This window comes from Choloepus didactylus, chromosome 2, assembly GCF_015220235.1.
Source record: "Choloepus didactylus isolate mChoDid1 chromosome 2, mChoDid1.pri, whole genome shotgun sequence".
NCBI lineage: Eukaryota > Metazoa > Chordata > Mammalia > Pilosa > Megalonychidae > Choloepus > Choloepus didactylus.
Window position 1 is genome coordinate 217,436,588 of NC_051308.1, and position 15,458 is coordinate 217,452,045.

At 39.8% G+C, this 15,458-nt stretch overlaps 2 pseudogenes; both read left to right on the plus strand.

Moving 5' to 3' along the window:
• Positions 1-638: 638 nt before the first annotated feature.
• On the plus strand, positions 639-1,590 carry LOC119514315 (annotated as a pseudogene).
• A 9,868-nt stretch (positions 1,591-11,458) lies between these two features.
• Positions 11,459-15,458, plus strand: part of LOC119514323 — a 47,716-nt pseudogene continuing 43,716 nt past the window's right edge.

Below are 15,458 nucleotides of genomic sequence, written 5' to 3' on the forward strand. Positions count from 1 at the left end.
AAAAAAAACAGTAGAAACCTGATGGCCTTGAGGCAGCTGTACATGAGGGCTTAACGTAATATCTTAAAATTCTTGTTGGAAACCAGAGGAAAGGGAGTTCTTGTTATGTGTGGACAGAAAATTTGGCAACACTGTTGCCTGTAGTAAGGTGAAGAGTCGAGAATGTACCTAAATGAACTGGGTGCTCAAGCTAAGGAGATTTCCAAGCAGAGTGTTGTGGGGGCCATCTGGTTTATTCTCGCTGCCTGTAGTAAGATGTGAGAGGAGAAAGATAAGCTAAAGGAAAGACTGTTAAACAAAAGGGGCCAGAACTAGCTAGTTTTGAAAATTCCCAGCCTCTCTAGAGGCAAATGATGCTGAAATTAACAAATGGCTTCTGAGCAATCATTAAATTCAGGGCACTGCCAGGAAAACATTGTCTAAAGATGAAGCCATGGATGTGGCCATAAAATCCTTTTTAAGATCTCAGGGAGATCTAAGTTGGTACCTGAGAGTACTATTGAGTTAGACAAAAAGTCTTCTAAAGGATATGACTCACAGATCTTCTCAGACAATAGGGCTTCTAAGAAGCTTAAGGGTGGATCAACACTAGCACGTAACCCACCGGCTTCCTTGGACTTTGCAGTGGGGAGCGCACCATGGACAACAAGGAATTAATTGAATACATTAAGTCTCATTTGAAACAAGATCCCGATGTGGCTTCAGCAGTGGCTGCCATCCGGGCTTTGCTGGAGTTCTTGAAGAGAGATAAAGGGGAGACAATCCAGGGCATGAGAGCAAATGTCACCAGGGCCATAGAAACCCTGTGTGACACGGACTCCTCCACAGCAGTGTCCTCAGACAGGGAACTCTTCCTTTTTTTTATCAGCCTTACCTCCCTGGAATACGCTGACCACTCCAAATGCAAAAAGATCATGAGTGAAAGGGGAGAGCTTTTTCTCAGGACACTATCACTGTCGAGAAATAAAATCACAGATCTGTGCCAACGATGGGGCGAGAATATTAACTCATGTCTACTTGGGAGTGGTGCTGAGAGTCCTGGAAGCAGCTTTAGGGGCCAGTAGAGTTTCAGTGTGTGCATTACAGAGTCTCAGCCTGATTTATCAGGAAAGAAAATGGCCAATGTGCTCTGCCACCTTAATGTGCCTGTCACTGTGGTCCTGGATGCTGCTATTGGCTATATCATGGAGACAGCGGGTTTTGTCATAGTTGTTGCTGAAGGAGTTGTCAAAAATGGAGGAATTATAAACAAGATTGGAACCAACCTGATAGTGGTGTGTGCCAAAGCACAGAACAGCCTTTTTACGTGGTTGTGGAAAGTTTCAATTTTGTATGGCTCTTCCTGCTAAACCTGCAAGATGTCCCAGGTAGGTTTAAGTAGCAGATACTCTGAAGTCTGTGCATACCGGACAGGTTCTCAAAGAGGAACATCTATGGGTCGACTACACCGGCCCTTCCCTAATAACACAGCTGTTTACAGACCTGGGTGCGTTAACACCTTCTACAGTCAGCGACAAACTTAACAAGGTGTATCTATATCCTGTGGAACCTTTTCTGTCAACCACAGCTTTTGTAGTTGGGGCAGGGTGACTAGCCTCTTGACCCCTCATTGAGCCAGGCCAAAACTGAATTTCTGAATGAAGATTTATGGACTAAAGATTCACAATCATTAAATCTTGACTCTTTCTTACTTATTTCAGTTCCATCTGAAATGCATTTGTGGCTCTCCTAAAACCCAACCAAAATTGTGCTTGAGGTTTCCAGACACTTCATTTCATTCAGTTTGGTTTCCAGAAATACAAGTCAGATTATTAGCTGTTAACAAACTGGTGAAAGAAGATGTGCCCAGGCCCACCCCTCTTCATCTTCTCCTGCACTGCAGACTGATCTGCCAAAAGCATCTATTAATGAGATGCAGGCATAAGCGCAGGTGCACCTAACTACAGCCAGGCAGCTCTTCATTAAATGACTAACAGCCGGCTGATACACACATTACATATGAATCTACATCAGGCTTACGGTGGTGAGCACAAGCCAGGGGCTGCCATCACCTCAATACGATCAAGCCAAACTGAGCGGAAACGGTACCAAGGAAAGCAGAAAGAGCATTTAGCAGTAGTATTCTTGCATGATTCAACGCATGAAGATGACTTCTGGAATATCTGTAAACTTAAATTCTGTATCTGTGAAAGATGTGGATTTCCTTTAAACATGTTTTCGCCCTGAGCAGCTTTTAAAAATTGTACTTGGGAACATTCATCGTCTTTTCAAATAAATTATATGAAAGAAAAAAAGAAAAGAAGCTTCAAGGGCATTGTCCCTCAACAGAAGCCCAAGATAGAAAAGGGTTTCTCTCAAAGAGTTTTGTAGGGGTAGCTTATGTCTAATAGAGTGAACTCCAAGAAGATTCACAAGAGACCCACAGATTTGTTAAGAGACTGCTCACAGGAACACTGCCAGCTCGGACTGAAAAGAACAGAAACGGTGCAAAATGAAAAGATTTCTCTGACCCCAAAAATTCTGCTGGAAGGATGTAGTCTGAGAAAAGTATGTAACTGCAAATATGGGCTATGTGACTTACAAAAGGAATGGTGACCCAGAGGGCAGAGCCAAGAGCCATGGATGATTATCCCCAGGACTTGCAATCTAATCAAAGAATTTCCAACATTTGTCCAGCTGTATTTCAGAATTGCAATGGACCATTGACACATTTGTGCCTACATTTCCCCCCAACTTTGAACAGGAATATCTATAATGGTTATCCTATCTGTCCCACTATTGTATGTTCAGTGTGTATGAGGCACTGAACTTGTTTCTTTAGTTCACAGATCTTCAGACCAAGAGGAACTCTACTCAAATAACTGTACTTAATAAACTACACTCTTGGGAGTTATTATAAGATGTGGATTGGAGTAGTTAGAGACTTTCTGCATAATATAGAATTTTAAACTAATCCCTGAAATGTGAAGAGGAATTTAATGGATAGATAGGAAGGGTGTATATTTTCTGGACTTAGGGAATGGTATTTTGTTCATTGGTTAATTTGAATTAGATTCAAATGAGGGTGACAGAAAACCTAAAGTAACTATGGCTTAAACAAGATGGAAGTTTATTTTTCTCTTATGTAAAAATCTGGAGATAGGTGATCTGGAGCCACTCTAGTAGCTCTGTTCTGTGAAGTCCTCAGAGACCTGGGCTATTACCAACTTTTTACTCCACCATGCTTAGGGTGTGGCCCTCATGCTCCTTTTCATAAATGGACCTCTAAGTCCACATTGCAAGCAGAAGGATAGAGGAAGTGTGAAGAATGGTAAAAGGCATGCACTTGCTATCTCTTAAGGAAGATTGATGGAATCTGCCACATGACACTTTTATTTACATCCCATTGGCCAGAACTTAGTCACATGGCCATACCTAGAGTGGTGATTTGAAGCTATATGTACCCCAGGAAAACATGTTCTTAAATCTAATCCATTCCTGTGGGTGTGAACCCATTGTAGGTAGAACCTTTCAATGAAGTTACTTCAGTTAAGGTGTGGCCCAGCCCAGTTAGGATGGGTTTTAATTCTATTACTGGCATCCTTTATAAGTGGAATGAAATTTAGACAAAGGGAAAAAAGCCAAAAGGAGCAGCAAGAAGCTGAACATCAGTGGAACCTAGAAGAGAAGGGAGAGACCAGGGGATGCCACCATATTCCTTGCCATGTGACAAAGGACCACTGGCAGCCAGCCCCAGAATGCCACAGTCTTCAGGGAGAAAGCATTGCCTTGATGATGCCTTGATTGATTTGGATGTTCTCTTAGCCTCAAAACAATGGTCAAATAAATTCCCATTGTTTAAGCCATACCATTGCATGGTATTTGCTTGAACAGCCCAGAAAACTGCTAAAAAGGGAATCACGGAAACATAATCTTTATACAGGGAATTCATGTGCACAGATAAAAATTCTATTATTGTGGAAGGAGACGAAGGACATTCACAGATAGCTACCAGTTATCTGTAGTCAATATTGTTACTTGTAGATAATGGAATCTACTCTAGATGGTTTAAACAGAAAGGGCTTGATTGGATGATATTCGGTGGCTTTTGAGTCTCCAAGTGGGCCAGGGAACCATGTTTAGATGCTGAAAGTTCAGGACAACAGCAGCCAGGAGAAACGTCGAAACAAACTGTGGGACTCTTGTTGTAGACCTGCCAATGCCACCACCTCCTGATTCTAGGATGTTAGGACTAGACACAGGAATCTCTTTCAGAACTTCCCCAGAAGAAAGAAGTGCCTTCAGACTATGCTTGGAAGAAAAGCCAATGTATACATGAGCAAGCAACACCTCACATATTCTCATCTCCTCCTTTGCAGTCTCTTGTGAATGCAGCTATTTGAACAATAGTGTAGGGGAGTCTGGGAAATGTAGACTTTAGCTTTCTATGTAGTATAAGAAGGCAAGAAGGGGATTGGAAATGGTGTTAAGTGAGTCAATACATAGTATATCCACAGTCCATCATTTTGGAAACTAGTCATCTACATGATCTTCTTTCCATACTTAAATTTCAAAACAAAACAAAACAAAAAAACAGCAATAGCAACAATATGTTCCCACCTAATATAATTAAACTACTTGTTATAGGGAAAAAAAAACACACCTTTGCAGTGACAGGAAATACCCAATATCTCTTCAGGAACTGCATCAATCTCAGGTAAATGTTCATGTCTCCTCTATTCTGTCATAATCCCAAAAAGATATTCTGTAATCAAGAAAGAAAATATGTGTGGCTACAGCAGTCTTTGTTTCTGCAACTGGTCACCAGTCAATAGTTAGCATTTATAATTTCTTTTCTCTACTTTCATTATATGTTCCACCTTATCTTTTATCTCTTATAATATTCTTTTATCTTAAATGATATTTTATTAGATATTAGGATTGCTATCTTCTGTATTGTTTTGGTTCATATATGCCTGGTATATCCTTTCCTATTCTTTTGTTTTTAACCTTTCCGTTTATTCTTGTTTTAATTATATGTTTTGATAAATCATATTGTTGGATTTTTACAAATTTGATCTGAGAGTCTCTGCCTTTTAGTTTTGAATTTAACCCAGTCACATTGTTGTATTACCGGTTAAATTAGGACCAATTTCAGTCATATTATTTCATGTTTTACATTTGCTTTATGTTTTATTCCAGATTTTTTTGTTCTTTCCTATTTTCCATTGGCAAGATTCAGTTTTCTCCTGCTGATTTGAAAGTTATACCTTTTTTTTTTTTATTGTGCTTGCCCTTAATTTGTGACCTATACTCATGCTTTTTATCCTAGTGGATGTATTAAATATATCACTGTCTTTTTCTTTTCCTTAATAAGAAAGTAGTTAAGCATATCTTCATGTCTCTATTTTCTCTACCCCTTCCAATATTTGTATTACTTGGAATCTTAGTTCTGGGTTGTTATGGATGGGTTTCTTCTTTTTATTTTCTTTGATACACACTGTTTCCTTTAAAGAGAAAGATAAACTTCACCAAGGTATTTGGACACTTTTACTTCCCTGATATCATAGCATCTCCTGCATTTGTTTTCCTTCTTGAGTGCTTTCTCCAAGATTGCTTGTCTGTGTGTGGCAAAGTTTCTGCCTTTGATACCTTAAAATATGTGGCCCCACTTTGATCAAGATGATGGAGTGAGACACTTCAGGGCTCCATCATCCCATAGAAGCATTGACTAACCTGCAAGAACTAGTAGAAACATCTTTTTCAAAGCTCCAGAAAATAAAAGGACTGCAGTAACAAGGGGAGCACTGAATCAAGAAAAAAGACTACTTATAAAGAGTAGGATCTCATGGTTCCATGGCTGGTCCCTCTCCTAACCCTCATCATCTTGGCTGGGAGCCGGTTCATGCTCCCAGTGCTCCCTGGTCCCAGTTATGTAGGGAGCAAAGTAACCTTCATGCACATACTGGGAGCATGTATTTCTGGCCCAGTCTATCTGTTGATGGCCTGAGTGACTCCCATCACAGCACTCGCCCTGCCTGTAGTAGGAAGCTCACAGAGCTCTCTTTCAGAACCCTGTGGAAGAGCCACCAAGGGGTTGCCTGGGACAAAGGATTGCTGGCTGTAGGATGTACAGGGCAGTGCCTGGGACCATGGGGAAACTGTTTCCTAGGTGTGCTGCTTTGAATGTATTATGTCCCCCAAATGCCATTATCTTTTATGTAATCTTGTATGGGCAGACGTTATCAGGGTTGATTAGATCGTAATTCTTTGAGTGTTTCTTTGGAATGCGCCCCACCCAGCTGTGGGTGATGACTCTGATTGGATAATTTCCATGGAGGTGTTGCTCCACCCATCCAGGGTGGGTTTAAGTTGATCAGTGGAGCCATATAAATGAGCTGACATAACAGAAAGAACTCAGTGCAGCTGGGAGTGATGTTTTGAAGAGGAGCTACAGCCAAGAGGGACACTTTGAAGAAAGCACAGGAGCTGCAGATGAGAGATATTTTGAAGACAGCAGTTGAAAGCAGACTCTTGCTCCAGAGAAGCTAAGAGAGGACAAATATCCCAAGTGCAGCTGTGAGTGATGTTTTGAAGAGGAGCAAGCTTGCTAGAGAGGAACGTTCTGGGAGAAAGCCATTCTGAAACCAGAACCTTGGAGCAGATGCCAGCCACGTACCTTCTCAGCTAACAGAGGTTTTCCGGACGCCATTGGCCATCCTCCAGTGAAGGTACCCGATTGTTGATGTGTTACCTTGGACACTTTATGGCCTTAAGACTGGAACTTTGTAGCCAAATAAACCCCCTTTTTTATAAAAGCCAATCCATCTCTGTTGTTTTGCATTCTGCAGCATTAGCAAAGGAGAACACTAGGGAAGAGGGGACATTCACATCTGTGTAAATGGGGGAATTCCTAGAGCCATACATGCATGCCCCAGACTAGATGAATGTGCAGAAAGTATCAGGGAGGCCTCTACACTTTGGCCTGGAGCTATTCTCATACAACCTATAGTATGAATAAGCCCTGAAGGAGAGCACTTACACAGGTCAACCTGCAAAGACTGGGGAAGGTGTTTTCTTTTTTACCTTTTTAAAAAATTTTTCGCTCCTGTCATTCAAGGCAAATTCAATCATAACACTACTTGGATATAAGCTTAAGGAACAGTTGCTACAGAGTCTAAATTTCATTGTTAACACATTAAAATATAAGATTTCCAGTTTTCAACAAAAGGTTACAAAACATACAGAGAAACAGAAGTGATAGTTCAGGCAAAGAAGATTAAAGCACCAGAAACCATCAATGAGGACCAGACCTTGAAATACCAGACAAAGAACTTTAAAAAATGGACCCAAATATGCTCAAAGAGCTAAAGGAAAATATAGATAAAGAACTAAAGGGAATAAGGAAAACAGTACATGAACACAAAGAGAATCTCAATAGAGAGATGAAAATTATGAAAAGGAACCAAATAGAGCTGAGGTCCACAGTAACAGAAATTAAAAATTCCTTGGTGGGGTTCAATGGCAGATTGGAGATGGCAGAACAATCAGTGAACTTGAAGATAAGTCAATTGAAACCAACCAGTCTGGGGAGCAAAAAGAAGAAAGAATGAAGAAAAGTGAACAGAGCCTGTAGAAACTATGGGACACCATCAAGCATACCAGTACACACATGGTGGGAGTTCCAGAAGGAGAAGAAAGGTCAGAGAGAATATGCACAGAAATAATGGCTGAAAATTTTCCAAATTTAATGGAAGATGTGCATATACACATCCAAGAGTCTCAATGAACTCCACATAGATACATGCCATGGTATTTTATAATCAGACTGTTGAATGCCAAAGATAAAGAGAGAATTCTGAAAGCTACAAGGGAGAAGCAACATGTCATGTACAAGGGAACTTCAATAATATTTAGTGCCAATTTCTCATCAGAAACCAAGGAGGCAAGAAGGCAGTGGGAAAATATGTTTAATGTGCTTAGAGCAAAAATTTGCCTAACAAGAAGTCTGTATCTGGCACGCTGTTTTTCAGAAATGAGGGAGAGATTAAGACTTCCCCACCTAAGCAAAACCCGAGGAAGTCTGCCACCACTAGACCAGTCCTACAAGAGATGCTAAAGAGAGTTCTGCCAGTTGAAAGGAAAGGACCCTAAATAATAGATAGAGAAACAACAACAACAACAAAAAGATAGAAGCTGCATAAAGAAAGAATCTCTGGTAAAAGTCATGATATGGGTAAATATAAATGCCAGTACTATTGTATTTTTCTTTTGTAACTCCACTTTTTACTTCATAAAGGATCTAAAAGGCAAATGATAAAAGGGAATGAAAAATCTGTGTTTTTTTGGATTCATAATGTATAAACATGTAATTTGTTATAAGAATTACATAAAGAGGGGTGGTGGCCAGAGGGTTTTGTATACCATTGAAGTTAATATGGTATCCAGGCAAACTAGAGTGTTCAGTATGTTAAATTTAAGCCCATGGTAACTACAAAGAATATATCATAGAATGTGAAAGTTCACCGAAACAGGAATTAGAGTATAGGTAGCCAGGGATGGGGGTGGTGGTGGGTGGGGTGGAGTCTGGAATGGAGAGTTAATTCTTAATGGGCATAGGGTTTCTGTATGGAGAGATGGGAAACTTATAGTAATGGAAGGTGGTGAGCATACTGCAACAGTGTAAATATGAGTAATCTCATTTACTGATATGCTTGGGAAAGGTCTAGACAGGATAGTTTAGGTTGTATATATGTTCCCACAGTTAAACAAATAAATAAAAAGAATGAGCAACTAAAGAAACAATTAAATGTAATATGTGATCCTAGATAGGAACTAATAAGGGAAGAGAAAAGGCTCAAAAGGACATTTTTAGGATATATGAAACAAATTGTAATATAGACCATAAAATTTTTATCAATGTTAAATTTCTTGAACTTGATAACTGCAACTGAGCTGGTTACATAAGTGAATAGCCTCGTTCTTAGGAAATGAATATGGCAGTATTACGTGTTCAAGGAGCATGATTTTTACAACCTAAACTCAAGTGTTCAGAAAATGAATTGATAAATAGACAGATGGACATATAGATGGATAAATAGATGAATTGATAGACTGACAGAATGATACAGCAAATGAGACAAGGTGTTAAAATTGGTGGATATGTTCTTAGGGGGAATAGGAGTATGCTGGAGTTCTCTATATAGAGTTTGTAATATTTAATAACTGTCCTGTATGTTTGAAAGTATTTAATAATAAAAAGTTTTTAAAAAACATGTTACTATGTTCTTATCATGCATCCGATATTGCTATTAAGTAGTCTGATATTGATTTGCCATTTCTATGAAAGCCTACACAATTTTCTCTGTCTTTGATTTTTTTTTTACATTTTATTGTAAGGTATCTAGGTATGTATTTTTTCTTAACTCTCTTTTTTGGCATTCTGTAGACCCTTTAAATCTATGACTTTCCATCCTTCTTTAAGTATGGGAAGTTTATTTTCATTATTTAAAAAAATTAAGGTCTCCTCTCCACTTTTTCCCCTCTAGAATTCCTGGTTTTCCAGAAGCTGGCATTTCTACTCCTACCCTCCATGTCTCTTAGTTTTCTTTTTATATCCTCTATCTGTTTTCCTTTCTTGTTATAATCTTACAGAGGCCCTCAATATGACCTTGACATTTAATACTTTGTTCTTCAGTTGTATCCATCATGCCACTTATTCTGTCTCTGAGTTATTTCTTTTAACTATTACCTTTTCAATTTGAATATTATTCTTGGTTCTTTTTATGATTTTTCATTATTGCTTCATTTTGTTAATCAAATCTCTTCTATATTTAAACATGTTTATCATGCTTATTTAAAAATTTTCACCAGTCTATTCTCAATCTGTTGTGAATCTATTATAGCAATATCAAATTGCAATAACATTTTCTAAATGCCTACTTTCATTTCTTGTACTTAACTCATCATAGACCAGTGACATCAGTCCTCAAACCACACTTTGACTAATACTGTCCTAATGTGTATTGGGCAAAGGTGCTGGTCAGGGTGGCATATTGTATTAGTCTTTCCAACTATACCCTTCCTTCACTGTAAGAAGATTGTACTTACCTCCCATTGCTATGTAACTTGCATTGTTTCTCTGTAGGCAGAGTGCACAGTGCACTTCTCTGCCTCATTGTCTGTCTTGATCTTGTGACTTGCTTGGGCCAATGGCATGTGAACAAAGTGACAGCAATTTGTGAGTAAAAGGCATCAGATGTATTCAGCAGTTCTCTTGCTCTTCCTCTTTGATGCAAGAACAGCATGCCTCAAATAGGGACTGCTCCTCCAGTCTAGGTCTTAACACAATAATGAGAAATCATAACAAAGTGAGGCACATGGAGCCAACAGATAATGTGAGCAAGAAATATATGTTCATTATTGTAGGGCAAGGGCCAGCAAACTATACAGTCCATGGGCCAAAGCCAGTTTACACCATGTTTTTGTAAGGCCAATGACCTAAGAATGTTTTTGCATTTTAAAAGGTTTAGGGAAGAAACAAAAAAAAGAATAATATTTTGTGATGTGAAAATTATATGAAATTAAAATTTTAGTGTTCATAAATGAAGTTTTATTGGGACACAGGCATGCTCATTCATTTACATATTGTCTATGGCTGCTTTCATGCTATAATAGCAGAGTTAAGTAGCTGTGCTCATGACCATATGGCCCATAAAGGCTAAAATATTTGCTATCTGGCTCTTTATGGAACATGTTTGCTGATGCCGTTGAAAGCTACTGAGATTTTGAGGTTGGTTGTTGCCTCAGAAAACATGACTAATATAGTCACGAGGACTTTAAGGAGAGAGAAGGAGAGTAGTCCAGAGAAGGGAGTGCCAGGCACCACAAAAATATCCTTACTCCCTCCCCTTTGCTGTCACTGTGGATTGCTCTTCTGAGTTTTTACCTTTAAACTCTTAGGGAGAAACAGCATTGGAAGGAGATAGGCTTTTAGCTTTCAATTCCCTAGCCTTGAATATTTGGAGGAGAGACTGGTGGAATGAATAACCAAGTGCAGTAGTCAGTCCACCCTTGTCTTAATTCCCCAGTAGGATATGGTGCTTCCATACTATTACCCTGTTAGTGAACCTGTTGGAAATAATTTTATTTATCTGGGCCCCACTCAAAGTTGGCAGTGCTTTGGGTTACTTAGTAAATGGATTGGAGCAACACCCAAATGTGCTATATATTCCTTCCAAAATTCAAAGAACTCTGGAGAGGATGGTGGGAAGATGATGGAGTAGGGAGCTCCGGAAATCAGTCCCTACTCCAAAACAGCTATTGAACTGGCAGGAACTCTCCAAATAAACTATTTTGAAACTCTGGACTCTAGTGGAACACTTTGCAGCATTCAGGGAAGGGTTGGAGGAAGAGGCTGGTAAATGTCAGTGACGTGCAAACTCTGTGCAGTGGCTTTCATCCTCCACACCCCAGCTGCATGGTAGGGAGCAGTGGGGATTGCAGCCTGGTCTCCTGGTACGGCTTGTTGGTGCTGGGTGGGCTATAAGGACATAGTCCTATAAAATCCTGGGAAGTGTGACCTGATCACTGATTACCACTTTGAAATAGCTACCTCAAATTTTGGGAAACCAGGCTAGGCATTGTTCTAACCCCCGTCAGACAAAAGCAGCAGCAGCATCTTAAAGAGGCAGTACCTTTTTTTTTTCTCTTTTATCTCTCTGTTACCAGATTGGGAGCAAAAATAGTTTGGAAAAGTCACAAACTGATGGCTCCAGCTCTCCAGGAAACAAAACAAATGAATGAACACACAAAAAAACTTAAACCTAGCAATCCCAGAGGAGTGGGAGAACTGGATTTCCAGAGTTATAATAAGATAATACTCAGAATGTCCAATTCTCAATGAAAAATTATGAAACACACAAACAGGAAATTATGGCCCATTCACAGAAAGAAAAAAGAATTTACCAGAAACCATCCCTAAGGAAGCTTATACATTGGAACTATTAGTCAGACTTTAGATAGACTGTCTTAAATATGTTCAATGAGCTAAAGGAATACATATACCAAGTACTAAAGGAAATTAGGAAAATGTTGTCTGAACAAAATAAAGAGATAGAAATGATATAAAAAAAGAACCAAACAGAAATTTTGGAGCTGCAAAGAATAGTAATTGAAATGAAAAATTCACTAGGTGGATTCAATAGCAGGTTTGAACAGACAGAAGAAAGGATCAGTGAACTTGAAGACAGGGCAATTGAAATGAATCTCATGTAAGAAGCAGAAGGAAAAAATAATGAAAGAAAGTAAACAGAGCCTGAGGGAACTGTGGGACACAATTAAGCATACCAAAATTACATCATTGGAGTCCCAGAAGGACAAGAGAGTCCCGTGCAACTACCCACATGTGAAAAGTAATGCCGCTTCAGAAACAGCTTCAGAAGCCTCCCAAAGACTCTGAAAGCCAGTGATGAAGAGAAAGGTGATGCCTAGTGTGCCAGTTGGAATGTATTATGTCCCCCAGAAAAAGCCATATTCTTTGATGCAATCTTGTGGGGCAGACATATTAGTGGGGAATAAGTTGGAATGTTTGGATTAGGTTGTTTCCATGGAAATGTGCCCCACCCAACTGTGGGTGATAACTCTGATTGGATAATTTCCATGGAGGTGTGGCCCCGCCCATTCAGCATGAGCCTTGATTAGTTTACTGGAGCACTATATAAGCTCAGACAGAAGAAGCGAGCTTACTACAGCGAAGAAGGGCACTTTGAAGAACACACAGGAGCTGAGAAGAGAGGAGCTGCAGATGAGAAACAGTTTAAAGATGGCCATTGAAAGCAGACTTTTGCTCCGGAGAAGCTAAGAGAGAAAAAAACACCCCAAGAGCAACTAAGAGTGACATTTTGAGGAACTGCAGCCTAGAGAGGAACATCCTGGGAGAAAGCCATTTTGAAACCAGAACTCTGGAGCAGACACCAGCCACGTGGCTTCCCAGCTAACAGAGGTTTTCTGGACACCATTGGCCATCCTCCAGTGAAGGTATCTGATTGTTGATGTGTTACCTTGGACACTTTATGGCCTTAAGACTGTAACTGTGTAACCAAATAAACCCCCTTTTATAAAAGCCAATCCATTTCTGGTGTTTTGCATTCTGGCAGCATTAGCAAACCAGAACACCTAGGAAGCCAGGCGGGGAAGTATTATCAACAAATGATTAATTGTCAGTGAATCAGAATCTGATACAGAAAGTGATATAGATCTCTGGAACTCAAGACAAAGGCTGATGAATCTGCAGTTGCAGGAAGACACGGGATCTCCATTTGATATTTCACAAAAATTTAATTTACCAAAAGAATACCAAGGAATTTCTCAAGAAGATGAGCTCATTTGCTATCTTCAAAGAGAAGGAATGGGCCCTCCAGCTTATGCACTAGACCTGATTGTTGTCAACCATTCTAAGTCCTTCATTCTCCCAAGACTGGACCAGTTAAATTGAAATCAGAGCAGGGTAGGCCAGGTAGCCTGGTATTTTGAGTACAAACAAGACTGGGACTGAATGAGGTTACCTGGTGAATATCATAGGAAGAAATCATGCTGAGGTGTCCAACAGAAGATGCTCTGTCAAGCAAACCCCTGTCCAAGCCTCGGTGCATATATATTCCAAACGATTCCCTAGTACCAACTGAGAAGAAAAGATCTGCCCATCTCTGAGGTGTTCATTGTGACCTTGCAAATGGTGTCATAGCTAGGAAGCTTCCTTTCCCTCTCTCCTTCCTTTTTTTTTTTTCCTTGTCTCATTCCTTTCATAGATTCTTTCGGATAACCTGTGTTTTCATTTTCCAAAACTAACAAAATGCAATATACCAGAAAAGGGTTGGCTCTTACAATGGGGATTTATTAGCCTACAAGTTTACAGTTCTGAAGCTGTGAAAAATGTTCAAATCAAGGCATAAACAGGATGTTCCCTGGACTCTGAAGGTTGGCTACCAGCAAACTGGGGCTCTTCTGTTACATAGGAAGGTATGTGGCAACATCTGATGGTCCTTCTCTCCTGGATTTCACTGCTCTCAGCTTCTGGCTGCTCTGTATCTCAGATTATCTGGGTGCTTCTCTGAATTTCATCTCTTAGCTTCTCTGAGGCATTTTTGTGTGAACTTCTCTGGCTTTTATCCTCTTATAAGGGACTCCCACCAGAGGGTTAAGAGCCACCTTGAATGAGGTGGGTCACATCTCAATTGAAACAACCTAATCAAAGGTCCCACCTAGAATAAGTCTACACCCACAAGAATGGATTAAATCTAAGGATATGATCTTTTCTGGGGTCCATAAGAACTCCAAATTACCACAACCTCATTCTTTATATCTCTCTTTTCAAATAGAAACAACTGAATTCAAAACCCATGGAGGGCCAGAACATATAAGAATGAAGGGCACAATAGAAGAGATGAAAAACACAATGGAGATATACAACAGCAGATTTGAAGAGGCAGAAGAAAAGATTAGTGAACTAGAGGACAGGACATCTGAAATCTTACACAGGAAAGAACAGATAGGGAAAAGAATGGAAAAATTTGAGCAGAGTCTCAGGAAATTGAATGACAACATGACGTTCACAAATATATGTGTTATGGGTGTCCCAGAAGGAGAAGAGAAAGGAAAAGGGTCAGAAAGAATAATTGAGGAAATAATCACCCAAAATTTCCCAACTCTTATGAAAGACATCAAATTACAAGTCCAAGATGTGCAATGCACTCCAAACAGAATAGATCCAAATATACCTACTCCAAGACACTTACTAATCAGATTGTCAAAAGCCAAAGACAAAGAGAGAATTCTGAAAGCAGCAGGAGAAAAGCAATCCATCACATACAAGGGAAACTTGATAAGACTAAGTGCAGATTTCTCAGCAGAGACCATGAAGAAGAGAAGGCAGAGGTAGGATATATTTAAGATACTGAAAGAGATAAACTGCCAGCCAAGAATTCTATATCTGGCCTTTCAAAAGAGAGGGAGAGTTTAAAATATTTACAGATAAACTGACACTAAGAGAGTTCATGAACAAGAGACCTGCTCTACAAGAAATGCTTCAGAGAGTGCTACAGGCTGATGGGAAATGACAGGAGAGAGAGGTTTGGAGGAGAGTGTAGAAATGGAGATTATCAGTGTGCTGGTTTGAATGTATTATGTCACCCAGAAAAAGCCATATTCTTTGATGCAGCCTTGTGGAGCAGACGTTTTGGTGCTGATTAGACTTGCATGGAAATGGGCCCCACTGAACTGTAGGTGATAACTCTGATGAGATATTTCCATGGAGGCATGGCCCCACCCATTCAGGGTGAGCCTTGATCAGTGGAGCCATATAAATGAGCTGATGGGCAGAGGGAACTCAGAGTAGCTGTGAGTTTTGAAGAGGAGCTATAGCCAAGAGGGACACTTTGAAGAAAGCACAGGAGCTGCAGATGAGAGACAGTTTGAAGATG